Source organism: Peromyscus leucopus, unplaced genomic scaffold (genome assembly GCF_004664715.2).
Source record: "Peromyscus leucopus breed LL Stock unplaced genomic scaffold, UCI_PerLeu_2.1 scaffold_1226, whole genome shotgun sequence".
NCBI classification, from domain to species: Eukaryota; Metazoa; Chordata; class Mammalia; order Rodentia; family Cricetidae; genus Peromyscus; species Peromyscus leucopus.
This window is the reverse complement of record NW_023504365.1, coordinates 9,218-24,534: the sequence shown is the minus strand read 5'-3', so window position 1 is coordinate 24,534 and position 15,317 is coordinate 9,218. Positions and strand designations below refer to the sequence as shown.

Here is a 15,317-nt window from a genome sequence, read left to right as displayed (position 1 = left end):
GACTATTTTAGAAGAGAAATATGACTAGGAGTTAGAATGAGGAGGCACCACCATGGCAAAAAAAAGGGGTGTTTATAATGTCACAGTCATGATATACTAGAATAAAAATGGCATTGTGAAATATATTCCATCATGTAATGAATATGTACTAGTAACTTTTTCTTAAAAATATCAAAATATTTTTAATTATGTGATGTTGATGAAAGAAGAGACAAGCTAAGAAACAAAATGTAATGAAGGGTCAGTAAAATGTTTTCCTAAGAGTCAATTCATCTTGATTGATTTACAGTGATTAGTTATACTCCATTCATCACCAACAGCTCTTTTCTTAAAAGGCAAAGCAAAATGTAGACCATTTGAGCACAGAGGCCCATCTCTCCTTAAGTTTTCTTTGATTCTTACATTCTATAATAGAAACATTGGTGCAAAGCATCATGCTGACTTATAAATGTGCCAGAACAAGTATTACTCCAGGCATGAAAAGAAATCCACTGGGAATGTTTTATTCAAATCCATTCTTTGGGATTCTAGAGCAATAAGATTTGGCCAGCAAATTTTTGCTTGTGACATTGTAAATAATGAGGATAACCATGATTTTAGGTTATCAAAGTTTATCTGCACTCCCTTTGTAGCTATTTTTGTAATCTTTGAGCCAGATTACGAAACTTGAGCAAACTTTTCTGATTTCTATGTTAATATAATAATGATATAATTATTAACTAGATTCATGTTTACTGTGAATGTTAATGATTATAATCAATCACTATAGTGCCATTGTGCACAGTCAAGATATTGTGATGGATATAAATAAACTGAAAGCTTTTGTGAAAGGAGGGGTGTGAAATGTAAGAGGTGGGTTAAGTTAGAAATGTCCTCTTCATCTCAGGCATTTGAATACTTGGTACCCACTTGGTTGTGATGTTTGGTGAAGTTTTGTTTATAGCAATTATTGTTATTGTCTCTATAGACTATTGTGCTTATCTAGGTTTACATCAGCACTGATGAGACCTGGAGAATTCTAATATTCTTCTTTAAGAATGTATGGTGAAGCCAGGGGAGTAAATATGCACATTGCATAGTCACTTTGATTTCTAAATTCTTGCAGCTATGAGCAGTGAGACACTGACAGTTCTTTCTGTCCCATTGCTTAAAACAAAGAATGTCTTTCACAATTGGACTACACAGCACTGAAAAACAAATAACTTTCTTCAGCTAAAAGCTTAATGTACATTTTCTGATTCCAAATGTGTGAGTGATAGTTTTTTTTGTTATCTTAGTTTTATAAATGGCCAAAGAGTAAAACAAGGAGCTGTAAGGCTTACACTGTTGAGAAAAAATATGTCCAAATATTTAATATAGCAACAAATATTTTAGATATGCATGACAATGGTGGTGCATAAATATATTTCTAGCCATTGGTACAATGTAGCAGAAGAATTGTCAGTTTGAGGTCAACATAAGCTACATAGTAAGACTTTGTCAAAAAATATATTTACTAGAATATACAAACTATCCATAAGTCATAAATTCCTAGCTGGTCACTGGTCACTAATCTGAGAATATAAAGGTTGAGGAGTTTTCTTCCATCTCAACATTTATCTATTGCTTCTCAAAAATGGTTGCACATTATAGTATGTTTGTTTATTTTCTTAACACTATTTGGACACCAATCAGTACCATTAAACCAGGAATTCAGATGGGTACTCTGTAAAGAAGGACAAAGGTAAAGGAAACCTATTTTTCTCTATCAAAAGCACAAAGTGTAATTGAGAAAGAGATTAAAGGTTATCTGATTGATCAGTCAATGACATTTCAGTGAGAAACATGTTGATTCAGCAGGTAGTGTTATAAAAGCTCCATGCTGGCTGATCACAGTTGTGTCAGTGAGAAGGGTCTCCATGGATCCAGTCATAGTCCTGGTGTTCAGTCTCTCCTGTCTGCTTCTCCTCTCACTTTGGAGACAGAACTCTGAGAGAAGAAAGCTCCCTCCTGGCCCCACGCCTCTCCCAATTATTGGCAATTTCCTCCAGATAGATGCAAAGAACATCAGCCAATCCTTGACCAATGTAAGTATTCTTTGTGCTCCTCCAATACATTGATAAGAAGATAAATTGAAAGCTACTTTAAATGAAAGTCTAGTAGAAGAGGAAATATTGCTATTAATAATCCTACATTCAAAACTCTTGCAGTGTACTATATACCTCCTGACGTTTACAGCTGTATCTTGTCAGGAATTCAGTAATGAACAAGAATCCAGGTGAAAAGATATTCATTTCATTGTATTTAATAAAAATGAAAAAATCCCACAAAACTGCAAAATTTGTGAATATTTCCTATCTTAGAAAAAAACACCCAAAAAGCAGCCTTTTCCATTATTTTTGGTTGAAGGCCAATAGTGAGTAATATTTTATTCAATAACTCAGGTAGAACCTCAGACAAACATTTTTATTGAGTTTTGTATTTGATGCTGGACTCTAAAGAACAAACTGATGCCTAATTTAACTAAATACCAATAGACATGGAATAAAACAAGACATGTAAGGAAGGAGGCAACTTTGAGCATATCTGGTGATATTTGTATCCAGTTTTAATTTTTGTAAAACCTAGGTCTGGGGCTAAGAATGCTGCCAGAGAAGGACCTATCTTTCCAGGAAATACTGCATGCCTGTGGTGCAGCTTCAGTGGTGCCCTCTCTCTGTGTTTGTAGTGGCAGTTGCCAAATCTGGCCTGCTCAACAGAATCTGTTGTGATGACTTACAAGTTTACATTTCAAAACTAAGTGGGCCAAGCTTTGCTGCTGTATTTCTGCATCATTTCATCTGTTCCATTGGTCTACATGTGAGTCTATTTTTTGTAATTATCAGACTGTGTATATCACTATAGCTCTAAATATAATTTTAGACCTGATATTGATACATCTCCAACAGTGTTTTTACTCCTTAGGAGTGCCTTGACTATTTATTCTTGGTTCTTTGTGGTCCTATATGCAGTCTTCTGTTGTTTTTCTAAATATGGCATCAGAAGTTTGATGTATAGCATTAAATCTGTAAATAAAGAAGTATGTGAGCCCGGCGGTGGTGGCGCACGCCTTTAATCCCAGCACTCGGGAGGCAGAGGCAGGTGGACTCTGTGAGTTCGAGGCCATCCTGGGCTACCAAGTGAGTTCCAGAAAAGGCACAAAGCTACACAGAGAAACCCTGTCTGGAAAACCCAAAAAAAAAAAATAATAAAAAAATAAAGAAGTATGTGTTTAGTAGTATGGGTGTTTTGTTCCTTGGTTTCTGTCTCTTCTCTGGTCTTCTGGCTGGAGAGGCCTGTGTTTGAGGAGAAGGTCTCGACACCTGTAAGCTGGGCTTCTGTATGTCAGAGTGGAGTGGCCTCTGTTCAAACAGGGCATTTCTGCTGGAGTTGGGGGATGGCTAGGTAGGATGGGCGGGATGATTGTGGTAGGGTGGATAGGCACTGAGAGGGTGGGGGCAGTCAGTAGGCAGGTGGGTGGCCTACATGGAGTTCTGGTGGTCAGTCCTGCTGAATATTTTGGTGTGAAAATTCATTGTAATCCTTATATAACAACTACCTGAGCTCTGAGGCATTACAAGGTTCACTGTAGGTGATCAAGAACTGATCATCATCATAATGTGATACCAATGGGCTTCAGAACCATTTGAAGCTGAGTTTTGTCTGAATAACAAATATTAAAATACCGATAAAACACTGATAATACCAATGTGAATGAGGTTGACTCCATGGAGGTTAAAGTGACTTTTTTGTTAATATTTACATTTTTCTTTCCAATTTCCAGCTTTCAAAAGTCTATGGCCCTGTGTTCACCTTTACTTGGGCAGGAAGCCTGCTGTGGTGTTGCATGGGTATGAAGCAGTGAAGGAAGCTCTGATTGACCATGGGGAGGAGTTTGCTGGAAGAGGAAGCTTGCCAGTAGCTGAAAGAATAACAAAAGGCCTCGGTAAGTAGGTGTACATGTTCATGTGAGTGCTACACAGTGTTTACAGTGAAAGTGAAGATAAAAGGAGGGGTGGACTTCTTCCTTAGGTACACTTTGGACCTCTCTGTTGTTTCCACCCATCAGATCTCTCATCTGTTCCTAGAATCTATTTCTAGTGTGTAGATGTAACCAACTGTCTTATTAAATAAGAAACACAGAAACAATGTAAAAGAGAGAGCCAAGAGGTCAGAGCTCAGAGCTAAAATCTCACCCTTCCTCCTGCTCTCCCAGCTTCCCGAAAAGAGAGCTGTATCCTGTCTGTTCGTTTTTTTTTTATAGTATTTTGTTCTGCCTTCTCATTGGTTGTAAACCCAAACACGTGACTGCCTCATCACTGTCTGAATGTACAGCCCCCTAGGTCTTAAAGGCATATGTCTCCAATGCTGGCTGTATCCCTGAACACACAGAGATCTATGGGATTAAAGGCGTGTGCCACCACCGCCACACTCTTGCTATGACTCTAATAGCTCTGACCCCCAGGCAACTTTATTTATTAACATACAATCAAAATCACATTTCAGTACAATTAGAATACCACCACATTTCCCCTTTTCTATTTTAATAAAAAAGAAAAAAAAGCAAAAGGTTATAACTAACAAAAGAAAAACTATATACAAAGGTACAATAACTATATACAATATATACAAGTAATAAATACCTAAACAGGTATTTGACAAATCAGAGAAAATAATTCCATTATCTATCCTATTTTGGTAAATTCAAGATGTATCTAATGCACTTTCTATCCTAATTAATTTTCAACTATAACTAACTAATCTTCAACCATAACTAACTAATCTTCAACTCCCTCAGAGACCCAAGAAGGGAATAATATTAGCTAACAAAAATAAAAAACAGGAAGTGCATGCAAGCAACTTCCAAAAAATTTGTGAGTTGACAGAAACAGCCAGCTGCCTGGGCAGTCACCTGAGGTTTCTCCGCAGTGTTGGGGCATCATCTTCAGCCTATAGGCTTAGTGTATCTGACAGACTCATTTGTGATGTAGGATGTACACAAGGTCAACAGTTCAACCTCACATTGGGTGAAAGCAGTCCATGTACCAGAAACACCTGAATTCCACTAGTGTCCTGTCATGATTCAGGATTTTAAATTCTGGAAATTGTTGACAGTTTTTAATTCAGCTGTTCATTCTTCTTGGCTGTGTATATATGGCTTCATCTCAGCATCCCCTTCTTCTCCACATCCCTCTATTAAATGCCAGTCTACTTTCGAGAGGCATGAGCTTTCAGCTGCTGTTCCATTGCACAACAGAAGCCATCAGCCCTCTGCCTGTTACGCTGCCTTCGAAGAAAAGGACACTGTACCTTTTCCGGATTGTGAAGGCCACTGCAGATTGTCCTGGCCTCAGAAGATGCCTTTTGATAAAGTCATAGCCACACTTGTTTTGGCAAGAATCAGTAGTCCCTTGTTTCGTGTTCTGTCTGTCCATTTTGTCCTGTTGATACAAGGATACTTTGTTGTCCATTGGCTAACTTTTGCCACAATGAAAGTTGACTCCATATGCAGTTTCTTCAATGCCCATATTTTCTCTGAAGTAGATAGGTACTGCCAGGAGCTGACATGTCTCAAAAAAGAAAAATTTTCTAAGTTATTAAAACATTTTAAATGCCATATTCTGTAGATCTCTGAAGGGTTTGAAGATGACATGTCTAAAACATCTCTGCTCAATTTTTTAAAACATATCTAATATTGACTACAAGTTCTATTGTAATGTCTAACTACTAACTTTCATTTCTGTATATCCTAATAGTTGGTAATAATAACATTCAAGGATCAGAAATTTGCATTACATTGTTAAATGAATGGTATAAATACAATTAGAAATATACATATAGCATTTTCTAATAATATCAGTTTCAAATTTGTATACAATATAAAACAATTCAATCCAATGTAAAGTATTTAAAATTAGTAATTGTCTTTTTCTTTTCTTTCTTTCTTTTTTTTTAAACAAGAACCTTAAATCTAATCTCCTTTGTTTAGCCTTTTTCCTAACCCTTGACAATAACTTGTAACCAAATATTGAAAATTATCCCAGACCCCAAGCCCATTAAAAAGACCGAAAAACCACCCGCCCCACACCACCTGTGTCCCCATAAGATACAGCGCCCCCCTCCTGCAGGAAGTAGTAAGAGAAGCTACGCCCAAATTCCCAAATATACCAAGCTGGCTTTGGAGATGTATAAAAGTTAAAACCTTCCTTTTTAAAAAAAAAGAAAAGAGGAAGTGCTGGGAGATGGTCTGTATGTCAAATCTGTTGCTCTGATTGGTCAATAAATAAAACACTGATTGGCCAGTGGCCAGGCAGGAAGTAGGTGGGACAAGGAGAGAGGAGAATACTGGGAAGCAGAAGGCTGAGGCAGAGACACTGCCAGCTGCCGCCATGACCAGCAGTATGTGAAGACGCCGGTAAGCCACCAGCCACGTGGCAAGGTATAGATTTATGGAAATGGATTAATTTAAGCTATAAGAACAGTTAGCAAGAAGCCTGCCACAGCCATACAGTTTGTATGCAATATAAGTCTCTGTGTTTACTTGGTTGGGTCTGAGCGGCTGTGGGACTGGAGGGTGACAAAGATTTGTCCTGACTGTGGGCATGGCAGGAAAACTCTAGCTACACTAGTGTTTACCATTTTTTAGGCATTGTTTTTAGCAATGGAAGCAGATGGAAAGAGATAAGGCGCTTCTCACTCATGACTCTGCGTAATTTGGGCATGGGTAAAAGGACCATTGAGGACCGTGTTCAAGAGGAAGCACAGTGTCTTGTGGAAGAACTGAGAAAAACCAATGGTAAGTGTAGGTTTATGCATTTACATCTTAGTCTAGGTATGTGTATAGGTCATGTTGATAATATCCTATTGTAAATTTTTCTTTGTTTTTACATCAGAAACAAAGAATATATGTTTCATGTTAATTTTCTGCTGAGCTGCAGAACTATGGATTTCCATTAGCACAAGTGTAATTTCTCTTTGTGTATTATTTTACCACCTAATAAGTGCTATTGATAACGGTGACAGAGGATATTCGTTTTCATTTTCTTGGACTACAGAGGTTTAAGCAAATTGACTGGGCAGTACAGGGATTCTTCTAGGCCAATTTTTACAGTCTGGGGTAGCAATGATGTGATTTATGGATTTCATTTCTTAGCTGAGTTAATAAAATATGCATCAATTATTGTGTCTGTAATACTATGTTATCAAAATTGCATTGCTAATTGTTTAAATTTTTATTATATTGTGAATCTTATACAATGTGTTTTGATCATGATCACCTACCAACTCCTCTGAGATACACTTTCACTTTTCTCTACCCTACTTTGTGTTGTCTCTTTATTTAATATCCACCAAACCTCCTTTGTGCTTGATATGTATGATTAAGAAAATTTTTGTTAGTATTTCAGAATTTAGTACTTGTTTAAAAGTATGTTTTAATTGAAATAGAATTACATAATTCCTCCCTCTTTCTCCTTCTATCCCTTCCCAAATGCCCTCCCTTGTCCCTTCCCATGCCTTTTACACTCTCAAGTTGATAGTCTTTCTTTTTCTTTTCCCTTTTTTTCTTTTTTGGTTTTTTTGAGACAGGGTTTCTCTGTTTAGCTTTGCACCTTTCCTGTATCTCGCTCTGTGGACCAGTTTGGCCTCGAACTCACAAAGATCTGCCTGCCTCTGCCTCCCGAGTGCTGGGATTAAACATGTGTGCCACCACCACCTGGTGTCTCTTTTTCTTTATTGTTGTATATCTGTATGTACATGCACACATACATGTAAAATCTCTTGAGTACTCTTTGTTGTTGGATATCAAATACATGATTTCAGAGCTGACCACTCTGCACTTGGACCACCAAAAAAGAGCTTAAGCTTTGGAGAGGATAATTATCCTTATCCCAGGAGTCATTAGTTGTGTGGAGTTCCCTGTCTAGGGGAAGGAATAGGTGAAAATTTTTTTTGTACATTATTAGCACATCTATTGATTTTGGCATTTTTCCTTCTTGTTTTGCAGTCATTTTTAGAACAAACTGTTTTTTGGAAGACTTCTTGATATTCTTGTTCTTATAATCTTTCTGCCTCGTCTTCTGTGATGTTTCCTGAGTCATAGATGTAGGAGGTGTGATGTATTTGTGTCTGTTGAGGCTGCGATCTCCACAATCTGTTGGTGCCTGCATTATATCCAACTGTGACTTTCTAGGATGAACTCCATTTGCTGTAAAAAGAAATATCTTTAGTAAGGGGTGGTAGCTACACTTAACTATTCATATAAGGATATGACTTAGAATGTAGTAAAGAATTATGCAAGCAAACCCGGTAGTGGGTTCTTTTATAAGGTCCATCACTTCACTAACCCCACAAAGTTGTCTCATTTTTTATCATATTCAACCTCCCTCCTCCTCTTCTTCCTACATCTACTCACCTTTTTGTTCATGACCATTTCTTTTCTATTTTTTTCCACAAAGGCCAATTTGTGCTGTTCAAATATTCTTGTATGTGTGACTTTCCACCAAAGTATCAGGGTGGATTTATCAGGGTCTGTACTCTTAGAGAAAATTGACCCTTCCTCTTCCAAGCTAATATTTGCCAATAACATCTCCATTAGGAGTAGAACATCATGCCCAATTTCCATCTTCATGCTAGGATTTTTTTCTATCTTTGGCTCGCACAGGTCTTGTGCATACTGTCACATTTTCTGTGAGTTCATATGTGCATCTGCCCTGCTGTGCCCAGAAGACATCATTTCCACCTCTGGCTCTTATGCTCTTTCTGCCCCCTCTTCTTCCAGGATAGCTAAGTCTTTTGAGGAAAGGATGCAGTACATAATTTACTTTTGGGGATGAACACTTGCAATCTCTTTTTCTTTGCAACTTTGCCCTTTGTAGCCTCTGTGTTCATCATAATCTGTAAACAGAAGCTTCTCTGATCATGGTTAAGAAATATCTTGTATGTGTGGTTTTCTTCTGGATTATGTTTGACTTACTAGGGGCTACACTCTTAAAGAAAACTGAGTCACCTTCTCTCAAGAGCTAAATACTGCCACTAGCTTCTTGACTATTGGTGGGACTTTGTTGCCACTTCTCTCCATACTGTGATTCAATCTTTCTTAAACCTACATGCATACAAATAATAAAATCTAGAAAAAAAGAAATTTTCTTATGTGTTTTTGACCTGTAATACACATATATGTGATACACAAATTTTAAGCATTATATCAGCATAGCAATTTGATAATAGTGATTGGAAAATGTTTATAAAACTGCAAACCACACTTTTGCACTAATAAGCTGTGTAGAGTTTGATTGAACATACTTATTGTTTACTTCTTTTAAAAAATAAACATTTTTGCTGGATATAGTGTAGGCTTCATAAGGGCCTTTCATAGTAGTGTACCTTGTGCTTTGAAGATGCTCACCCACCATCACCTTTCTGGCCTCCCCATTCCCATTTTTCCTATTGCATCCTCCCCCAGCCTTCTTTGTTATACTTTAAAAAGATCACTTAGTTTTATTTTATGTGTATAAATGTGGCCTCTGGTAGTTGGATCAGGACTTATTCTGTATACCTGAACTGGCTTTTTGGAGCCCATTCCCTATGGTGGGATATCAGCTCAGGATACCTTGAGGCAGGGGGGAGGGGCTTGGTCCTGCCTCAACTTGGTATGCCAGCCTGTGATGACTCCCCAAGGGAGGCCTTACCCTTTATGATGAGTAAATGGGGGTGTGATGAGGGGGAGGTGGGGGATGGGGCAGGGGAAGGTGAGGGAAGAGGAACTGTGATTGGTATGTAAAAATAAAATTTAAATAAAGAGATTTTATTTTAAATGTTGGCCTTCACATTCATGTGTGCACCACTTGTGTGCCAGGTGTCATAGAAGTCAGAAAATTGTGTCAGACTCCCCTGGAACTGGGGGTTGCAGACTGTTATGAGCCACCAGGAGGGTGCTGAGAACTGAACTTTGTTCCTCTAAAACAGCAGCAAGTACTCTGAGTGCAGAGCTATCTGTCTAGCACTGACTTTGTTATACTTTGTGTCTATATTTCAAATACTGCTTTTACTTCCTATGAAGCAAAATGCATTGTTTTAAATGATCAAGTGAGAAAAAGGAATTCTCTATTACCACCATCATGTTGTTTCCTCCTATTGGAATTTAACTGTACAATAAAAGTTTTCAGTTTATTTAGTAATGTAAACAAATCCACATAGGAGTGGTCACTCTTGAGATTATACATTATTGTCCTGTAACCGTGAGGAGGAATTCTCCTCATTTTTTCTTCTCATACCAGAACTCTCCTGCAGTATTGCCATTTCCTCCTTCCTTGGATTAATACTTGCTTCCTTGGTTATTCATTGTAGCTGCAGATCTTCCAGGTGTACACTCCTCTATTGAAATCCCAGTGTTATATGACAATTAGGAATTCCAGTGAGAAAGAATTCTGTTCTGAATACTAGAAATTTGAGGTTTATAAAATCTTTTGTTTTCTTTCAAGTACCAGATAGTTAAGTGTAAAAATTGGTATAACAGATACGATCTGTTCTTATTTAAGTAGTATGTTGAGGCCACCTCGAGGTTAAGGTAAAAGTGATATACACATTCTATATATAACGAATACTTAGCTGTTAGGAGAATAGTAGAAAAGATGTGTTTGAAAACTTCTAAAGACTCTTTACCTGTTAACAAAAACAAAATGTCTTCTTTGTATATTTTAATGATATTTTTTCTAATTGTTTCTAATTATCCAGGCTCACCCTGTGATCCCACATTCATCCTGAGCTGTGCTCCATGCAATGTCATCTGCTCCATTATTTTCCAGAATCGTTTTGATTATAAAGATGAGGATTTTCTTAACTTGATGAAAAAACTGGATGAGAATATCAAGATTCTGAGCTCCCCTTGGTTGCAGGTGAAGTCAAGATCTTTTCCTTTTTAGAACATACATATAATCTTTCATTCTCATAGTTCAAATTCAATATAGACCAAGAAGTGAGGTGCCCAGATACCATGGTTCTGAATAATATATTATGGAAAGAATATCTGGAAGTCAGGCCTAAACACTTTGCTACACAAATAGCAAGCCTGAAAGGCAAATGCCAGTTTGGCTAAAGCCTGCTAGATCCCTATCCATCTGATGTCCACGGAACTGTCTGTATAATGTATTAGTGATGTACATTCACATCTAGAAGTTTGGTCAGTTGTTCACAGGACATTCTTCTAAGCATAATTCTTATCCTCTTTTCGAAGATTAAACACATCCTCATCATATTACTAGACAGGAATATTTTAGTTTATAAAGAATATTCTCTTAAAGGAATAAGAATATTAATGACAATGAAATCTGCTATAAAACAATGAGTAGTTTCAGTGGTTTGATGTGTCAGCTGGTATCCTAGTTAACAAGATGACAAGTAGAAATGAGAAAACGAGTGATTTAATGTTGTGCGGCCCACACACATGTTCTCAGTATTGTCTTAGGCTGAACTGGCATCTACTGAAGCATCCATAAAGAATGCCTGTGATCAGGGTTGTCTAGTGCAATAGGGCTTCAGGCAGTTGGGCAGTACTATGGTGAGCAAATGTATAGTGTGATATGGGAAAGAGATAGAGAGAATGGTTCATGTCCTGTGGACAGAGGCACATCCAAAGAGGTGGAGCAGTAAGCAGTGGGGTGAGGTGAGTTACTTGATTGCTACCCAGGGCCATGGTGATATCTGGGCCTTTGCTGCTGCCAGGGTCCATGTCTGAATTCATGGCCCTATTGCAGTCATGGTCTATATTGATGTCTGTGGCTCTTGATATCACTGAAGGCCAAGAGGAAAGAACGGTACAGTTGGCCCTGTCCATGTATTCACTTCATCACTAGGGAGATCAGGGCCTCTTCCTCCTATGGGCAGCACAGTGGAGTTGATCCTGTTTACAGGGGTAGGGTGAGTCAGACCCAGGATGTGAGCTTGGGCAATCTGACCCTGTCCCTCATCTGACATATGGTAGCATGGGCAGGGGAGAGATGTTCCACCAACTGCAGGTGGGAAAGCTGCCCTTGCCCCCATCAGCTGCAATACTCAGGAGTTCAGACTGCACTTTGCCTAGGTAGTGGAGTAGAGCCAACACTTGGCATGGGTGTAGGTGAGTCAGCCCAGAAGTTGTGAGTGTGGGAGAGCTGGTCCCACTAATTATCTGTCTTGTGGTGGTGTGGTTGGGTAAAAGCCACCTTTAGTCACTCCTTTCAGACTAAGGCAGAATAGGGAGGTGACCCACACCCTTACCAGGTGCAGCACTCTGTTAAGCAGGCCGTGCTCCTAGCCTGGGTAGCACAGTAGAGCTGACCCTGTTGGCAGAGGCATGGGTGAGTTGGCCCTGAGTGGGTGAGAATGGGATAGCTGACCATACCTCCATCATATGCCATGTGGTTGTGAGGGAAAGGGAAAGATGACCTCCCCCTGCTGTCTGTGGTGGGTGAGGGAGCCGACCCTCCCACTTAACAGCTTCAGCACCTGGAAAAGTGGGCTGTGCACCTTGCCTGAGCAGCACAGCAGAGCTGACCTGTATGAACATATTGATGTAGGGGCAGGGGTGCTATGTGTGAGCCAGCCCAGAGAATGTGAGTGAGAGATCTGGCCCCTCCCCTCATCTGCCTTATGGTGTTATGAGTGGGAGAGAGATTCCCTCCCTTCCCTCACATCCTCTGGCAGGTGGGAGTGCTGGCTTTGAGGTCATAATAGTGGGAGAGTTGTCCCTGCCCTTCACCAGCTGTAGCACTGGGGAGCGTGGCCCCTGCACCTTGCCTGTGTAACACAGTAGAACTGGCACTTATATTGTAGGTAGGTGTGGGGGAGACAACTCTGAGGGCATGAAAGCAGCTCATTTCTATAAGGGGTGAACTAGCCAGGGCAATGTCAGAGAACTCACCTTAGGCCTGATTATGGGAGAGAGCTGGAGGGCTGGCCAACACTTCAACTTCTCAGGCTCAGGACAATGTTATGAATTAGCCCACCCCAACATCCACCCCATCTGTGATCTGCTGGAGCATGTGGAGGGGCTAGTCCTGAAGACCTCAGGCTTGAAAATCTTCACAGTGCAGGGCAGTGACAGGATATCAAAAAGACTCCCTTTGAACACCCAGTATTCATAGTGTAACAGAAAACAGAGGCCTTGAGCCAGATCAATGACTGTTAGCAGTGAACACTAGTAAAGTAAAGATGTGTGGATAATTGGGGGTACTGCATAAACTCACTGTGTCACACTACAGCTTGGACGAGTGATTTTTTTTTCTCTTAAATTTTATTTATTTTTTTTGGGAGGTTGTTGTAAAAGCAGAAGGTGGGCTAGAGGGGCTGAGGAGGTGGGTGGGATCAAGAGGCATGGTGTGAGAGACATGAACAATAAATAAAAAGCAAGTTAAAGAAAGAATGATTGTGATCATAGAGAAATCACTAAAGGCTGTGGTACAGTTTTGCTTTCAAAGCCTCTTGGAGCCTTACCCACTTCTAAATACTCATTTCATGTCATAAGCTGGTTTACAGGAGTTAAATATGCATGTGCTACTTTTCTACTATAAATAATTCATCCAACTTTCTTCACTTGTGCCAATATATAAAAAAATGTAAGTGACAACAATTTGTACCATATAGTTCAGAATAGTTGAGAATAAATGGTATAAGCCATCAGTGAATTTTTACAAATATGCTTTACACTAAAAAGGATTCATGAATGTGGGAACTTGATTATGATTCTCGATCATTTGTGCAGTAATTTCTCCCCGAAATCTCTCTACTATCACATAGAAATGGTACATACATGAAATAAAACATATTTTATTTATGCTAAATACCATTTTTCATTCATGTCTGAATCTATAAACCCAAATTGGTCTTGATATATATTATAGATATGTGCATTTCTTCATATCTGTTCATTTAAAAAGTTCTTTGGCAAGGGCTGGAGAGAGAGATCAGTGGTTAAGAGTGTGCATTGATCTTCCAAAGGACCTAAGTCCAATTTTCAGCATCCATGTTAGGTGTCTCAAAACTACTAGCTTCAGGAGATCTGATATCTTTGGCCTCCAAGGCACCCACACATAGATGGCACACACAGTTATGCATGCATACACACACCACACACATGACTAAAAGTAAAACAATTCATTTTAACAAAAAAATTCTTGGTCTAATTTTGTAGGTCTGCAATAATTTCCCTTGGCTATTTGACTATTGTCCAGGAAGTCATCACACAGTAATGAAAAATATTGATTATATCAGAAGTTATCTTTTGGAGAAAATAAAAGATCATCAGGAGTCATTTAATGTTGCAAACCCTCGGGACTTTATTGATTATTACCTGATTAAACAAGAGCAGGTAAAATATTAATATTAATTTATTTTACTGCTTCAGAATTTTGTGGTTTCTTGAACACTGAAATGTTTGTCAGAGATGATTTAAAGTCAGTAGCATTTGAAAAACAGTTTTAGTATTTATTATGTATTGGGATGCACCATATGGATACTGATAAAAATAAAGGGAATTTGCTAACTGGAGCACATTCCCTCTGTTCTTTAAAAAGTGTAGCTGAGGGGAAAAACAATACAAAGGGCAGGCAAGATGAGAAAAAAATTCTAATCAGGTAGAAAATAACCAACTATCATGGCAGTGTGAAAATTGGCATCATGAATGCACTTAGTATGGCTAGATTGCCTGTGCATCTAGTGGATTAAAATTGATCTGACCATAGTGTTTATTTTAAAATGATAAATAGAGGAGTTAATTTCAGAAGCACTGAGTGGTGTATGGAGAGGTATGTGGGGGAAAGAAGTAGGTGTATGGAAGAGTAAGGCTTTGAGTATAAGTTCAAGCTAATTTTCACCAAAAGGGGTTAAGGATTGGTATCTACTGGGTATCCTGTCAGCATGATCTGCATTGGCATTGTGTAATTTATTCAAAAGACAATTTTCCATTGAATTTCCTTGGGACTCAGTAAAAATGAACTGACTATAGATGTTTGGGTTTGTGTAACTAGAGTTTTCCTGCCTTGCCCACAGGACAAATCTCTGTCACCCACCAGTCCCACAGCTGCTCAGACCCAACCAAGTAAACACAGAGACATATTGCTTACAAACTGTATGGCCGTGGCAGCTAACGTGCTAACTGTTCTTATAGCTTAAATTAATCCATTTCCATAAATCTATACCTTGTCAAGTGGCTTATGGCTTACCAGCATCTTCACATGCTGCTTGTCATGGCGGAGGCTGGCAGTGACTCCTTCCGGTTCTTTCTTTTCTCCTCTCTGTTAGTCCTGTCTATACTTCCTGCCTAG

The 15,317-nt window shown here is 38.9% G+C and overlaps 1 pseudogene; it reads left to right on the top strand.

The window, feature by feature from the left end:
- Positions 1-1,852: 1,852 nt before the first annotated feature.
- On the top strand, positions 1,853-14,613 carry LOC119086150 (annotated as a pseudogene).
- The last annotated feature ends 704 nt before the right edge of the window (positions 14,614-15,317 follow it).